The sequence below is a fragment of the Arachis hypogaea genome, chromosome 18, assembly GCF_003086295.3.
Source record: "Arachis hypogaea cultivar Tifrunner chromosome 18, arahy.Tifrunner.gnm2.J5K5, whole genome shotgun sequence".
In the NCBI taxonomy this organism is placed as follows: Eukaryota; Viridiplantae; Streptophyta; class Magnoliopsida; order Fabales; family Fabaceae; genus Arachis; species Arachis hypogaea.
In genome coordinates, this window is record NC_092053.1 from 47,771,057 (window position 1) to 47,787,605 (window position 16,549).

The 16,549-nt window shown below is 38.5% G+C and overlaps 1 non-coding gene across 1 annotated transcript; it reads left to right on the forward strand.

Moving 5' to 3' along the window:
* The first annotated feature begins 934 nt into the window (after positions 1-934).
* LOC112774217 (small nucleolar RNA R71) lies at positions 935-1,041 on the forward strand. Its single transcript, XR_003188716.1, has one exon. It is a non-coding gene; the product is annotated as a small nucleolar RNA R71 (small nucleolar RNA).
* Positions 1,042-16,549: the final 15,508 nt, after the last annotated feature.

Genomic DNA, 16,549 nt, shown 5'->3' on the forward strand with positions numbered 1-16,549 from the left:
TCGAGCTTCGTCCTACTCTTCTTCCTCTTTATTTGAGTCCTCTTCTTGTGGTTTCTGGGGGGTTTACTTCAGTTCCTTCCCACTCCTAAGGGTGATAGCCTGACACTCCTCCCTTTGTGTTGAGCTAGTCTTGCTGCGAAGGTTGTGGCTGGAAATTTGCTTGAATAAGTAGCCAATTTGTGTCTCAAGTTTCTTGATGGCAGCATCCTGATTCTGCATATTGGACATCACCTCTTCTCGGAACGCTTTACTATCTTGAATCTCTTTGCCTATGCCTTCAAGTAGATTCTCAATCCTTGAGAGTCTGTCATCAAATGATTGTAGATTGGGATTAGAGGTGGAAGGATGAGGTAAGTTATTTTGGTTTTGATGTGGATGTGGGAAGGTGTTGTTATTGGGGTGTTGATATAGTCTAGATGTGAAGTGTTGGTGGCTTGCATTGTTGGGATTTGGGCGTCTTTGATCAAGGCTTTGGTCTTGTTGATTTTCCCACCCAAAGTTTGGGTGATTCCTCCATCCAGGGTTGTAGGTCATGGAGTATGGATCATGGTTTTGCCTAGGTGAATTTCCAATGTAGTTGGCTTGCTCCTGACTACCCTCTGCTTCTTCATTCACTCCTTCTTGGGTTGTTGATGAAGTGGAGATTGCTGCTACTTGGTTCCTCTCCATCTTCTTGGTGAGGTTAGCCAGCTGCTGAGTAATGAGCTTGTTTTGGGCCAACAGAGCATCTACATTGTTTAGCTCCATTACTCCTCTTGTGTTCCCTCTTTCGGAAGCATAGAAGTAGTCGTTCTCTGCTACTGTTTCAATGACATCTATGGCCTCCTCAATGGTCTTCTTCTTGTTCAAGGATCCTCCGGATGAATGGTCTACGGCCTTCTTTGACTCATAAGAGAGCCCTTCATAGAAAATGTGCAGCTGCCCCCATTCATTGAACATATCTGGTGGGCACCTCCTTGTTAGGTCTTTAAACCTCTCCCATGCTTCATATAGAGTCTCACCATCTTGTTGCCTGAAAGTTTGGACCTCAGCTCTCAGTCTATTGATTCGTTGAGGGGGGTAAAATCTTGCTAAGAATTTGTTCACCACATCTTCCCAAGTTGTCAAGCTCTCCTTTGGGAAAGACTCCAGCCACTTGGCTACCTTATCCTTGAGTGAGAATGGAAATAAGAGCAGTCTATAGGCGTCAGGATGAACACCATTAGACTTCACTGTGTTACATATTATCAGGAAGGTGGTTAGATGTTGATTGGGGTCTTCTTGGACACTTCCTCTGAACGAACAGTTGTTCTGCACAAGGGTGATGAGCTGTGGTTTTAGTTCAAAATTGTTGGCATCGATGGTTGGCTTTTGAATGCTACTTCCACAGTTTCCTGGGTTTGGATTGATGTAAGAGCCTAAAACTCTTCTATCCTCCCCAGCATGATTTGCTCGTCCTCTTCTGCCATGGTTGTGAGCTTCTTCTTCACGATAGTTTTCCATGTTTTCTTCCATGTTTTGTTCAAAGTATTCCTCAAAGTGTTCCTCCTCTTCTTCAGCACCAACTACATGTTTTTCTCTTGCCTTCCTCCTTAGTCTAAGGAAGGTTCTCTCAGGTTCAGAATCAAAGGAAGTTGAAGCCCCGCTTCTTCTCCCTGTCATACAACCAACAAGTACAAGCAAAGAGAATAGGTGCAGAAAGTATATCTGTCAGAATTACTGTTAGTGTGAGTGATGCAATATATCAAACAGTTAGTGGGTTTGTGAAATGAATGGTAAATAACAAAGAAAAAGTAGGGGGAAAATAACTAAAACAGAAAGTAAATGACTCAAACAGAAAATTAAATCAAACAAAATAAAAATGCTCAATCTAGTTATCTTCGAATTTAATCATTGTTGATGCACAATCAATCCCCGGCAACGGCGCCATAAACTTGATGCACGGAAAACTTGTCTCGCAACAAATTTCCTTCGGCAAGTGTACCAAATTTGTCGTCAAGTAAAAACTCACAATAGAGTGAGGTCGAATCCCACAGGGATTGATTGATCAAGCAACTTTAATCAGAGGAATGTTCTAGTTGAGCAAATCCAGAATTTGAGTTGAGAATTGCAGAAAATAAAATGGCGGGAAGGTAAATGGCAAAAAAAGTAAATGCTAGAATTAAAGAACTGAAAGTAAATGACTGAAAGTAAATTGCAGAATTGTAAATGGGAATGGGGGAATTGCTCATAAAAGTAAGTAACAGAAATTAAAGAGAATGGGTAAGATCAGAAATGGGAAGTTCATTGGGCTCAAGAGATGTTGTATTCTCCGGATCAAATTCATTTTCATCTCTTCCTCAATCAATGCACTCATTGATCTCCTTGGCAATCTTAAGTGATTGAATTACAATTTCTTGTAATTCAATCTCTCAAATCTTGATCAATAGCCAATTCCTTGGTCAATTGCTCATGAGAAGAGATGAAGTATGGTCACTGATTATACCACATGCATTTCCCAAATCAAGTGTTGAGAGGATTATAGTCACATATCCATCCAAACCCAATTTGGTCCAGCATGAGAAAGCATTTCTAGCATGATCTCTTCATTCCTCTTTCAAGGTTCAGAAGAGATCCAAGTATGAATAGCTTCTTTTCCAAGATAACTACCCAATTGGATGAAGATCGAAAGCTTTCAAGTAAAATCAAGAGAAAAGATAGAAGAAGAATAATGAAAATTAGTATTTGATCCATCAAATTACAAGAGAGCTCCCTAACCCAATGAAAGGGGTTTAGTTGTTCATAGCTCTGGAAAATGAAAACAAAGATGGAGAATACATGATGAAACTAGAAGTGCAGAGAAAGTAAAATACAGAGAGTAATTCTATGCCCAGAGGCTCCCTATATTTTCCAACTCCCATTTAATTCAAATCTACTCCTATATATACTACTCTTCTGTTCTTCTAGTTGGCTCTTCAAGTCTTGGGTACGGGCCTTTGGATCTTGAGTTTGAAGCAGTTCTCTTCTTCATTGGGCTTGGCTTTACTTGTAGAGAGAAAGTGTGAAGTAGGCAGAGACTTTAGCTCAGGACGTTAGTGGTGTTAACGTTCAGTGAAAATATGGGTTCGAGAACGTTAGTGACAATCACCTTTTTCACTAACGTTCCTCACCCAAGTAAGAGCCACGTTATCTTCAACGTTAGTGGCACAAACGTTGCTACTAACGTTGCCTCTTTGTCCTTCGCACACGTTATTGGGACTTGCCTTTCCCAATAACATTGAGAAGTCTCCCCCTTCCCTACGTTAGAGTCCACGTTAACTTAGCTAACGTGGCTCTTTTAATGTAGGCTTGCCAACCTTCGAGAACATTAGTGACACTTACCATTGTCACTAACGTTCCAATGTACCCCTATTTCTCACGTTAGAGTCCACGTTAACTAGGTTAACGTGGCTTCTAACGTGGCCATGCTAGCCATCTCCAACGTTAGTGACAAAGTTGAGTGTCACTAACATTGGTGATCACCTCCCTTCTTCACGTCAACTTCCACGTTAACTAAGTTAACGTGGGAGTTAACGTGGCTTATTGGGGCTTGTGTGGGTTCCTTCCAACGTTAGTGATAATGTTTAGTGTCACTAACGTTGTCGACCACTTTGTCTCCTCACGTTAGCTTCCACGTTAACTAGGTTAACGTGGCTTATTGTGACTTGGCCAACGTTAGTGACAAAGTTGAATGTCACTAACGTTGGCTTCCCCTTTACGTCTTAACGTTAGAGGCCACGTTAACTAAGTTAACGTGGCAACTAACGTGGCCACTTATGAGCTTGGTCCAACGTTAGTGATAATGTTAAGTGTCACTAACGTTGGCTCCATTTCCTTTCTTCCACGTTAGAGTTCACGTTAAATTAGTTAACGTGACTCTTAACATGTGCAATGATGGATTCAAGAGCGTTATTGGCAATTACATTTCTCATTAACTTTGCAAGTTACTCCCATTCCACGTTAGTGTCAACGTTAGTGTAACTAACGTAGCCAATAATGTGGCTCTTCTTTGCTTCCTTTGTCCTGAAATCAAGCAATAAAGTGCATCAAAGTTCTAGTCCAAGTAATGGGAAATGCAACATCCAATTTGTCCTTAAATTCATGCAAAATCCTCATGAAATCATGTAAAGTGCACAATGTATGCTTGAATCAAGATGTAAGTGAATATCTACCTAAAACTAGCTTATTTCCTAAGGAAATGCATGAAACTACCCTAAAAACAGTAAAGAAAATGTTAGTGAAACTGGCCAAAATGCCCTGGCCTCAGCGCTTGTTACGGCGCTCCATTTGCTCTATCCGCCGGTCTTGCCGATCAAACCTCTCATGGATCTGAAGGAACATCTGATGGGTGGATGGTGCTTGTGGTGTGGATGATGGTGGAGTAGGAGAAGGAGGGGTATCCAAAGATGGGCCTTCAAGCCGGCTTGCAGAGGGAACTAGTGGCCTGATGTACTTCCCATTTGGGACATACTGGTCGGCCCTAGGGATCATGACCTTTGTGTCTCCTACCCGAGAAGACACACCTGCAGCAGAGACTAAATCTGAAACCAATGCAAGGAAGGTAGGTTACCCGCTATCTGTACGTGTCCAATGGGCTGCAGGATGTGTCGGGGCAGGTTGAGAGTTTGCTCTGTCAGGATGCACCAGATGAGAACAACCATGTCCGCTGTGAAGGTGGACTCGTGCGTGCTCGGAAAGATATAGTGGGACATAATCTGTGCCCACGCGTGAGCCTTCAAGGTGAGTGACTGGGCTGAGATGCTCTTGGGTTTTGACGGATTCTGCCCATAGATCCAGGTGCTGCCAGGTTGGCTTATTGATGAGCGGATAATTTATACGCTTTTTGGCATTATTTTTAGTAGGATCTAGTTACTTTTAGGGATGTTTTCATTAGTTTTTATGTTAAATTCACATTTCTGGACTTTACTATGAGTTTGTGTGTTTTTCTGTAATTTCAGGTATTTTCTGGCTGAAATTGAGGGACTTGAGCAAAAATCAGATTCAGAGGTTGAAGAAGGACTGCTGATGCTGTTGGATTCTGACCTCCCTACACTCAAAATAAATTTTCTGGAGCTACAGAACTCAAAATGGCGCGCTTCCAATTGCGTTGGAAAGTAGACATCCAGGGCTTTCCAAAAATATATAATAGTGCATACTTTACCCAATTTTAGATGACACAAACTGGCGTTCAACGCCAGCTCTCTACCCAATTCTGGCATCCAGCGCCAGAAACAAGTTGCAAAGTGGAGTTCAACGCCCAAAATGGCACAAAAGCTGGCGTTCAACTCCAGAAAGAGCCTCTGCACGTGTAACATTCAAGCTCAGCCCAAGCACACACCAAGTGGGCCCCGGAAGTGGATTTATGCATTAATTACTTACTTCTGTAAACCCTAGTGGCTAGTTTATTATAAATAGGACTTTTTATTATTGTATTAGACATCTTTTGAACCATATTTTGAACATCTTTGGACGCCTGGTTCTTAGATCAGAGGGGCTGGCCATTCGGCCATGCCTGGATCTTTCACTTATGTATTTTTAACGGTAGAGTTTCTACACTCCATAGATTAAGGTGTGGAGCTCTGCTGTTCCTCAAAGATTAATGCAAAGTACTACTGTTTTCTATTCAATTCACTTGTTCCGCTTCTAAGATATTCATTCGCACTTCAACCTGAATGTGATGAACGTGACAATCATCATCATTCCCCATGAACGCATGCCTGACAACCACTTCCGTTCTCCATTAGATTGAATGAGTATCTCTTAGATCTCTTAATCAGAATCTTCGTGGTATAAGCTAAATTGATGGCGGCATTCATGAGGGTCCGGAAAGTCTAAACCTTGTCTGTGGTATTCCGAGTAGGACTCTGGGATTGAATGACTGTGACGAACTCCAAACTCGCGAGTGCTGGGCGTAGTAACAGACGCAAAAGGATAGTAAATCCTATTCCAGTATGATCGAGAACCTCCAAGATGATTAGCCATGCAGTGACAGCGCATCGGATCATTTTCACAGAGAGGAATAGGATGCAACCAACGACAAGGGTGAGGCCTCCAGACGATTAGCCGTGCTGTGACAGAGCATTTGGACCATTTTCCCGAGAGAGATCGAAAGTAGCCATTGGCACCGGTGACATCCTTACATAGAGCCAGCCATAGAAAGGAGTAAGATTGATTGGATGAAGATAGCAGGAAAGCAGAGGTTCAGAGGAACGAATGCATCTCCATACGCTTATCTGAAATTCTCACCAATGAGTTACATAAGTATTTCTATCCTTATTTTATTAATTAATTTCGAAAACCCCATTACTATTTTATATCCACCTGACTGAGATTTACAAGATGACCATAGCTTGCTTCATACCAACAATCTCCGTGGGATTCGACCCTTACTCACGTAAGGTATTACTTGGATGACCCAGTGCACTTGCTAGTTAGTTGTGCGAAGTTGTGAACCATGGTATTGGCATCGTGTTTTTGGTGCCATTGCCAGGAAAAGAAAGAGCAATGAATTTTACATAATCAAAGTGTAATCACAATTTCGTCCACCAAGTTTTTGGCGCCGTTGCCGGGGATTGTTCGAGTTTGGACAACTGACGGTTCATCTTGTTGCTCAGATTGGGTAACTTTCTTTTCGTTTTCTTTTAAAAAAAATGTTTTCAAAAAAATTTTTCAAAAATCTTTTTAAAAAAAAAATTTCTCCTTTGTTTTCGAAAAAAAAATGTGTTTTTAAAAATATATTTTTCTTCAGAATTTTTAAGAATGAATTCTAGTGTTTCATAAAGCATGTTGAAGCCTGGTTGGCTGTAAAGCCACGACTGTAGGGCATGTTAGGCGTGTCATGTCTGAGTTACATACTAAAGCTTGGCTGGCTATTAAGCCATGCCTAACCCTTTGATTGGAGCTTTAGACTAAAGAGCATAAGATTCCTGGAATTCATATTAAAAATTTTGGAATCCTTATTTTTCTTTTTCAAAATGATTTTCGAAAAAAATTAAAAGAAAATACAAAAAATCATAAAATCATAAAAATAAAAAATATTTCATGTTTCTTGTTTGAGTCTTGAGTCAAGTTGAAAGTTTGTTTTCAATTGCATATGCATCTTGCATTTTTTCGAAAATTCATGCACTCATAGTGTTCTTCTTGATCTTCAAGTTGTTCTTGGTAAGTCTTCTTGTTTGATCTTTGCATTTGCATGTTTTGTGTCTTTTCTTGTTTTTCATATGCATTCCTGAATTCTTTATGTCTAAGCATTAAAGAATTCTAAGTTTGGTGTCTTGTATGTTTTCTTTGTATTTAAAAAATTTTTCAAAAATAAGTTCTTGATGTTCATCTTGATCTTCAAAGTGTTCTTGGTGTTCATCTTGACATTCATAGCATTCTTGCATGCATTCATTGTTTTGATCTAAAATTTCCATGCATTGCATCATTTTTCTTGTTTTTCTCTCTCCTCATAAAAATTCAAAAATCAAAAAAATATCTCTCCCTTTTTCTCTCTTAAAATTTCGAAAATTAGATTTGACTTTTTCGAAAATTTTTAAAATCTAGTTGTTTTTATGAGTCAAATCAAATTTTCAATTTAAAAAAATCTTATCTTTTTCAAAATCTTTTTCAAAAACCAAATCTTTTTTCAATTTTAGTTATTTTCGAAAATTTCAAAAATATTTTTCAAAAATATTTTTCTTAATTTTACATCATATTTTCGAAAATAACATCATCAATTAATGTTTTGATTCAAAAATTTCAAGTTTGTTACTTACTTGTTAAGAAAGATTCAAACTTTAAGTTCTAGAATCATATCTTGTGATTTCTTGTGAATCAAGTCATTAATTGAAATTTTAAAAATCAAATATTTTTCAAAAACTAATTTCTATCATATCTTTTCAAAAAATATCTTCTTATCTTATCTTTTTCAAAATTTGATTTCAAAATATCTCTTCTAACTTCCTATCTTCTTATCTTTTCAAAAGTGATTTTCAAAATTTGTTTCAACTAACTTTTTGTTTGTTTCTTATCTTTTTCAAAACCACCTAACTAACTCTCTCTCTCTAATTTTCGAAAATATCTCCCTCTTTTTCAAAAATTCTTTTTAATTAATTAATTATTTTAACTTTTGATTTTAAACTTTTCAAAAAAATTACTAACCTTTTTCAAAAATTATTTTTCGAAAATTACTAACTCTTTTTCAAAAATTATTTTTCGAAAATCCTCTCCCTCTCTCATCTTATTCTATTTATGTATTCATCTACTAACATCTCTTCCTCACATCATGATGGATATTTTTGTGGAAAAACAAATTTCTCCAAAACACCCAAAACTAACCGGCAAGTGCACCGGGTCGCATCAAGTAATAATAACTCACGGGAGTAAGGTCGATCCCACAGGGATTGAAGGATGGAGCAATATTAGCTTAGTAGTTGATTTAGTCAAGCGAATCATGATTTGGTTGAGAGATTTGTGATTAACAAAATTTAAATTGCACAGAAAGTAAAGGGAATGGGAAATTTGCATGAAATTAAAGAGAACAGGAATTAGAGTGCTGAATCTTAAAGAACAAGAAATTAAATGGCAGAAACTTAAAATGCAAGAAATGTAAACTGCAGAATCTTAAAGTGCAAGAAATGTAAATGGCTTGAATTGTAAACGGGATTGGGAATTGGATTTGCAGGAATTAAACAAGGAAAAGTAAAATTCAACAAACAGAAGAGTAGAAGATAACTTGAATTGAATCGGATCTAAAACGGAATTGTAAATGGGCTTGAAAAGCATTAAACAGAGAATCGAAAATGGAAAATCCAGATCTCAGGACTCAAGAGACTAGATAACCAAGTCTAGATCTCAATGCCTTCCTAGATCCAGCAAGAACAATTGCAAAGGAAATGAAGAAATGTAAATTGCAGAGAAAGTAGAAGTAGAAGCAATTAACAGAAACTGAAATTCAATGATGCGGAAAATTAAACAAGATCCCAAGGTGAGATTGAAACAGAATTTCTTCAATTCTCCACCCAAGATCCGAAGCAAGAAAAGTAAAGAGTATTCAAGCAAGAACAAGGAAGAAGAGAGATCAATTCTCCTCCCCAAATTCTCTTGAATTAAAACAACAATGCCAAAATGTAAAGGTGAGCTCTCTACAAAACTACCTAATCAAAACCGAAAAGAAAAGCTTTTTCGAGAGACTTAAATCCTAATCTATTTATACACTTTCTTCAAATGGTCTTCAAGCCTTGAATTGGGCCTTTGCTCTTGATGGAATTGGGTTGATAGAGGCCTTGGTTGATTGCTCTTGGAGTTGGAGAGAGAACCAATGTGAACCGGGTTGTGAATCTTAAAAGTTTGAGTAAAAGTTTGAATAAAAGTTTGAGGCAAACTTTTACTCAAACTTTTTACATCAGCTGCCCCATTCTTGCTGCTACCAACGTTTGAGCCAAAGTTTGGGGTCAAACTTTTGCTCAAACGTTGGCCCCCTAGTGCATATGTGTGGCGCCAACGTTTGCCAAGAAGTTTGAGGCAAACGTTGGCGCAAACTTTTTCTCTCCAGGGTGTGTTGCTGATGGCGCCAACGTTTGCCAAAAAGTTTGAGGCAAACGTTGGCGCAAGCTTTTGTCCTCCAGGGTGTTGATTTTGTGATGCCAACGTTTGCCAAAAAGTTTGAGGCAAACGTTGGCTCAAGCTTTTCTCCTAAAAGTTTGAGCTAAAGTTTGAGGCAAACTTTTGCTCAATCTTTTTTTTCCCTGGGGTGTTTTCACTTCTTCCAAAAGTTTGAGCTAAAGTTTGAGGCAAACTTTTGCTCAAACTTTTTGTTCTCTCTTGCTCCTAGCCATTCCTTCTTGCTTCAACCTTTCTCCAAGCTTTCTTCACCTATCATCAATCAATCAAACACATCAAAGCTATACTCCAAATCATGAGATTGTGTTTCTTTCATAATATATGACAATTATAGCATAAAATCTCATGAAAGTGCATGAATTCATACATGGTTGATTGAATCAAAGGAAACATGGAAATCTACCCAATTGGCTTGCTTATGGCTCAAGAAAGTGCATAAATCAATTGAAAACAAAAGAAAAAGGCTAATGAAACTAGGCTAAGATGACTTGTCATCACAACACCAAACTTAAAACTTGCTTGTCCCCAAGCAAGAAATGAATTATGCTCAAAGGTTCTTTCAATTAAGACGGATTGAAGAATAATTTGTAAGGTCCTGTGAGTGAAGTGATTAAGTGACAGTGGGGTGAACTCTAAATCATATGCACATGCAAGGGTTTCAGTGCTTACTAGTCCCTACATCTTGGGAGTCTTAGGTCTTAGGATTTTCATCCAAATGGTATCATGGAGATCTCTTTATATGTAATCACCTTGAAGCAACTTATAGTTTCTTTGCTTTGGCCTTGACTCTAAGTGTCATGTCTCAAAGCGGCTCTTTAGATAAGCTTTCAATCAATACTCCTAAACCAATTGGTTTTAAGGTATTAGGTGTTGAAGCACCCCTTAGGATTTTCTTGCTCAAACCTCTCTCTTTGACACACTTCGACCACAAGCATTTACTAGGATAATAACTCTTTGAGTTCTTGTTTCTTTCTTCTTTTCTGCCTAGTAATTGATGCTCAGAGCCTTGGGCCATGTTCTTTTTGTTTTTGTATTTTCTTTATTTTCTTTTGTTTTGTTTGCTGCTTCTTGGATCAATAAATGTTTGAGAATCTCCACAACACTTCTTTGAACTCTATGTCCTGCCTATGAGCTCCCATGCAAGTTTTCATAAGCATGCAACCTCAATACATATTCGTACAACTAGAACCACCACTTCTCCTAATCTTTTGCTTGCCTCAAAATTGTTTAATTCCTCAATCCTTCTTTTCAAAGAACTTTCATGTGATGCTTTTTTTTGAAAAATTGAGTGCAAACAAGTTTTGGAGAGTATGATGTTGTAAATGATCAAGCATCTTGCTTATTGAATTTCAGAAAAAAAAACTATACTAAACAGACAGATAATCAGGGAAACAAAACCACTCTCAATCATAGCAGTGTTTGATGTAAGATAATCACTTAACAATACAACCTTTTGGAGTTCGCTTGCTTTACTCCTCATCATCATCATCACTGATCCACACATTCCTCTTTCATCTCTTTGGTTGATGATGCTTAATCCTTCCAAAAACTTGTATGGACCTCTGCAATGATATTGAAAGTTGCTTGTTCCCCAAGCACTTAGAAACAATGATTAGCATGCATGATTTATTTATGGGATTTTGTACTTACTTTGGTGTGGGAACACCAAACTTAGTACCTTGCCGATGGTTTTCATGCATCAAATTAACCATGTGTAAAACTCTTTTTCTTTTTCAAAAGCAGTAAAACTGAAAAGAGCATAATAGTTAACTAGTTTGTCTACATGCTTGAAGCTAGCATTATGCAGAAAGTGAGAATGCATTTTATGATGAAATTTTGGTGGAACACCAAACTTAGAATCCTTCATTCTCCCTTATATTGTTTTGGTGTGCAACACCAAACTTAGCTTCTTGCAATATAGATAAGACTAATTAACCTTTTTATTAAAATAGCTATGAAAAGAAAACTACCTCAGGTTGGGTTGCCTCCCAACAAGCGCTCTTTTATTGTCATTAGCTTGACATCCTTCATCCTCTGATCATGGAAGTTGAGGCTTCTGTTGCCTTTGATTTCCTCCTAAGTGAGGCTTTGCTCTGTGATGCTCATCCTGGATGAGTGATTCTTTTCCTTCAGCCCTCTTCTCACCCATTTCTGCGAGGTTCTTAGCCAGTTGTTGCATTTGCCTCTCAATTCTTCTGAGTGAGGTTTCCTGGTTCTGTGTTATCTCCTCTTGGTGCTCCATCATTCTCTCTATTAAGATCTCCAAATTGGTGATCCTATGAGAGTGTTGTGAAATTTGTTGGTTGTGAGGTATCTGAGGTTGGAGGGGTGGGTAGTGTGGTGGTATGTAGTAATTGTTGTTGGTATGGTGGTGTTTTTGCAGGTTTGGGAAATTGGGGTTGTTGTAGTTGAAGTCCCTTTGTTCCTGATGCTGAGATTCCCTCATTCTTAGATAAGAATGTGGCTTCCATGGTGAAAATTGTGCATTCACTGTGGCAGAATGTAGAAAATCAATTTGTCTAGCTATTGACTCCAATTGTTGCTGAGTTTGCTGTTATAGCTGTTTGTTTTGATTCATGATTGCCCTCACTCCTTCAAGATTCATTACTTCCTTTTCTGAAATTGCATTCTGTGGTGTCTCAAATGAGTGTTGGTTATTGGCTCTTTTGTCATTGAACTCTGTAGTTCCTTGGCTGGTTGCTGTTGCGTTGAGTAGGCCATCTGAGAAGTAATCCACCTCTTTTCTTATTTCTGGGGTTAATCCTTCATAGAACGCTTGGAAACCCACTTTGTCACTTGCTTTCTTATATCTTTCCCATGCTTTGAACAATGGTTCTTCCTCCCCTTGTATGAATGGATGTATTCCCTCTTTCATCTTAATGTTTTGTTGGGATGAGGAGAATTTGGCTAGAAACTTGGCAACCAAATCATCCCAACTAGTGATACTTCCTTGGGGAAAGGTTTCAAGCCATTGTGCCGCTTCATCCTTTAGTGAGAAAGGGAATAACAAGAGCTTATAGGTATCATGATTTATACTATCGAGGTTGACAGCACTACAAGTCCTCAGAAAAATGGATAGGTGCTGTTTAGGATCTTCCAATGGATTTCCACCATAGGAACAATTGTTCTTGATTAGTGTAATGAGTTGTGGCTTCATGTTGTGGTGTTCTTCTTTCTCAGAAACTCCTTCTTCAATGATATCCTTCCCTCTGTTCTCTCTTCTTTCCTGTGACATATAAATCAACAAACGGAACACACAGTGGTACTCTTGAAAATTGAGTGTAGTCAGTTGAGACAAAACTTCAAACAGTTAGTGGGTTAGTCCAAAGTTAGAGAAGCAGAAAATAAAAATGCTAGATCTAGATCTCCACTTCACTTAATCATTGTCAATCTATTCAATCCCTGGCAACGGCGCCAAAAACTTGATGGATATTTTTGTGGAAAAACAAATTTCTCCAAAACACCCAAAACTAACCGGCAAGTGCACCGGGTTGCATCAAGTAATATTAACTCACGGGAGTGAGGTCGATCCCACAGGGATTGAAGGATTGAGCAATATTAGCTTAGTGGTTGATTTAGTCAAGCGAATCATGATTTGGTTGAGAGATTTGTGATTAACAAAATTTAAATTGCACAGAAAGTAAAGGGAATGGGAAATTTGCATGAAATTAAAGAGAACAGGAATTAGAGTGCTGAATCTTAAAGAACAAGAAATTAAATGGCAGAAACTTAGAATGCAAGAAATGTAAACTGCAGAATCTTAAAGTGCAAGAAATGTAAATGGCTTGAATTGTAAACGGGATTGGGAATTGGATTTGCAGGAATTAAACAAGGAAAAGTAAAATTCAACAAACAGAAGAGTAGAAGATAACTTGAATTGAATCGGATCTAAAACGGAATTGTAAATGGGCTTGAAAAGCATTAAACAGAGAATCGAAAATGGAAAATCCAGATCTCAGGACTCAAGAGACTAGATAACCAAGTCTAGATCTCAATGCCTTCCTAGATCCAGCAAGAACAATTGCAAAGGAAATGAAGAAATGTAAATTGCAGAGAAAGTAGAAGTAGAAGCAATTAACAGAAACTGAAATTCAATGATGCGGAAAATTAAACAAGATCCCAAGGTGAGATTGAAACAGAATTTCTTCAATTCTCCACCCAAGATCCGAAGCAAGAAAAGTAAAGAGTATTCAAGCAAGAACAAGGAAGAAGAGAGATCAATTCTCCTCCCCAAATTCTCTTGAATTAAAACAACAATGCCAAAATGTAAAGGTGAGCTCTCTATAAAACTACCTAATCAAAACCGAAAAGAAAAGCTTTTTCGAGAGACTTAAATCCTAATCTATTTATACACTTTCTTCAAATGGTCTTCAAGCCTTGAATTGGGCCTTTGCTCTTGATGGAATTGGGTTGATAGAGGCCTTGGTTGATTGCTCTTGGAGTTGGAGAGAGAACCAATGTGAACCGGGTTGTGAATCTTAAAAGTTTGAGTAAAAGTTTGAATAAAAGTTTGAGGCAAACTTTTACTCAAACTTTTTACATCAGCTGCCCCATTCTTGCTGCTACCAACATTTGAGCCAAAGTTTGGGGTCAAACTTTTGCTCAAACATTGGCCCCCTAGTGCATATATGTGGCGCCAACGTTTGCCAAAAAGTTTGAGGCAAACGTTGGCGCAAACGTTTTCTCTCCAGGGTGTGTTGCTGATGGCGCCAACGTTTGCCAAAAAGTTTGAGGCAAACGTTGGCGCAAGCTTTTGTCCTCCAGGGTGTTGATTTTGTGATGCCAACGTTTGCCAAAAAGTTTGAGGCAAACGTTGGCTCAAGCTTTTCTCCTAAAAGTTTGAGCTAAAGTTTGAGGCAAACTTTTGCTCAAGCTTTTTTTTCCCTGGGGTGTTTTTACTTCTTCCAAAAGTTTGAGCTAAAGTTTGAGGCAAACTTTTGCTCAAACTTTTTGTTCTCTCTTGCTCCTAGCCATTCCTTCTTGCTTCAACCTTTCTCCAAGCTTTCTTCACCTATCATCAATCAATCAAACACATCAAAGCTATACTCCAAATCATGAGATTGTGTTTCTTTCATAATATATGACAATTATAGCATAAAATCTCATGAAAGTGCATGAATTCATACATGGTTGATTGAATCAAAGGAAACATGGAAATCTACCCAATTGGCTTGCTTATGGCTCAAGAAAATGCATAAATCAATTGAAAACAAAAGAAAAAGGCTAGTGAAACTAGGCTAAGATGACTTGTCATCACATCACTCACCAAATTCGAACCCCCTCTTCTATCTGTGTTCGAATTTTTTCTCTTCTTTTCTTCTTCTACTAACAATAAGGAACCTCTTTACTATGACATAGAGGATTCCTCTTCTTTTCTTTTTCTCTTCTCTTTCTTATGAGCAGGGACAAAGAAAAAGGCATTCTTGTTGAAGCTGATCCAGAACCTGAAAGGACTCTGAAGAGGAAACTAAGAGAAGCTAAATTACAACAATCCAGAGACAACCTTATTGAAAATTTCGAACAAGTAAAGGAGATGGCAGCCGAACCCAACAACAATAATGCAAGGAGAATGCTTGGTGACTTTACTGCACCTAATTCCAATTTACATGGAAGAAGCATCTCCATTCCTACCATTGGAGCAAACAACTTTGAGCTGAAACCTCAGCTAGTTTCTCTGATGCAGTAGAACTGCAAGTTTCATGGACTTCCATCTGAAGATCCTTTTCAGTTCTTAACTGAATTCTTGCAGATCTGTGATACTGTTAAGACTAATGGAGTAGATCCTGAAGTCTACAGGCTCATGCTTTTCCCTTTTGCTGTAAGAGACAGAGCTAGAGTGTGGCTGGACTCTCAACCCAGAGATAGCCTGAACTCTTGGGATAAGCTGGTCACGGCTTTCTTAGCCAAGTTCTTTCCTCCTCAAAAGCTGAGCAAGCTTAGAGTGGATGTTCAAACCTTCAGACAGAAAGAAGGTGAATCCCTCTATGAAACTTGGGAAAGATACAAGCAGCTGACCAAAAAGTGTCCTTCTGACATGCTTTCAGAATGGACCATCCTGGATATATTCTATGATGGTTTATCTGAGCTATCAAAGATGTCATTGGACACTTTTGCAGGTGGATCCATTCACCTAAAGAAAATGCCTGCAGAAGCTCAAGAACTCATTGACATGGTTGCTAATAACCAGTTCATGTACACTTCTGAGAGGAATCCTGTGAGTAATGGGACGCCTATGAAGAAGGGAGTTCTTGAAATTGATACTCTGAATGCCATATTGGCTCAGAATAAAATATTGACTCAGCAAGTCAATATGATTTCTCAGAGTCTGAATGGAATGCAAGCTGCATCCAACAGTACTCAAGAGGCATCTTCTGAAGAAGAAGCTTATGATCCAGAGAACCCTGCAATAGCAGAGGTAAATTATATGGGTGAACCTTATGGAAACACATATAATCCATCATGGAGAAATCACCCAAATCTCTCATGGAAGGATCAAAAGCCTCAACAAGGCTTTAATAATGGTGGAAGAAACAGGTTTAGCAATAGCAAGCCTTTTCCATCATCCACTCAGCAACAGACAGAGAATTCTGAGCAGAATCCATCTAGCTTAGCAAATTTAGTCTCTGATCTATCTAAGGCTACTGTGAGTTTCATGAATGAAACAAGGTCTTCCATTAGAAATTTGGAAGCACAAGTGGGCCAGCTGAGTAAAAGGATCACTGAAATCCCTCCTAGTACTCTCCCAAGCAATACAGAAGAGAATCCAAAAGAAGAATGTAAGGCCATTGAATTAATTACCATGGCCGAACCCACAAGAGAGGAGAAGGACATGAATCCCAAGGAGGAAGACCTCCTGGGACGTCCAATGATCAATAAGGAGCTTCCCTCTGAGGAACCTAAGGAGTCTGAGACTCATCTAGAGACCATAGAGATTCCATTGAACCTTCTT